The sequence below is a fragment of the Lycium ferocissimum genome, chromosome 3 (assembly GCF_029784015.1).
Source record: "Lycium ferocissimum isolate CSIRO_LF1 chromosome 3, AGI_CSIRO_Lferr_CH_V1, whole genome shotgun sequence".
Taxonomy (NCBI): Eukaryota; Viridiplantae; Streptophyta; class Magnoliopsida; order Solanales; family Solanaceae; genus Lycium; species Lycium ferocissimum.
In genome coordinates, this window is record NC_081344.1 from 11697816 (window position 1) to 11698756 (window position 941).

The following is a 941-nucleotide window of genomic DNA, read 5'->3' on the forward strand; positions in this document are numbered from 1 at the left end:
TTTTAATTCCTAATTATTCGAAGAAAAATTTCACCTATTACGATCACTCTTGCTTACTAATGTAGCTACAAATGTTTCATATTTCGGGTGACTTGAAGCCCGGAGCGAGTTCAAGATTACTAGAGTCGTTGATAAAGAAATGGTTAATAATGAAGTTGAAGCAACTATATATACCATGGGAAAATGTTATTATGTGATAAGACTGATCCGAGAATATTATATCCGCAATATGTCACATATGGATCCTATACATCTATTTCTTATCTCTCCTTTCTATTTTTTCTTTTGAACAATTTGCGCATTTTAGTATGTGATAAGACTAATTTGAGAATATTATATCCGCAATATGTCACAGACGGTTCATATACATCTATTTCTTATCTCTCTCCTCTCTATTTTTTCTTTTGAGCAATCCGCGCATCGCGCGGGTACGTATACTAGTAGAGGTATAAAACACAATCAAGGGCACTGCCTGCAACACGATTTTGTCTTCTTCTATATCTTTGTTTATTAAGAGATTTTAATGATTGAAAGTAGAAGTAAGATGGTGGTACTTTATTTTCAAAACTACGAACACAAATATTCAGTCAGTTTGCTCACTCTCTAGGTAATTGAGGAAGTGATGTAAAGGATTCATTATTTTCCTCCATTCTTATCGCTCTAAATACAATGATTTGATGCAGTAGGACATTCATCATTATTTGGAATTACACTTGGTATATCTACTGAAAGGTTGAAAAAAAAAAAGTTGCTTCAACGGGGCATTGTTGAGGGCCTTGCCAATGACTGCTTTCAATCATGTTGTCTGAGTTTTCAGAAATAAAATAACAAATCTATAAGTCTTTGTGAGGAACACTCTAATTTGTAGGTGGAGGTGAATCTATCAGTGCACAAACTTTCCTAAGTAATTTATTGAAAGCTAACCCTTGGCTGAACTTGAG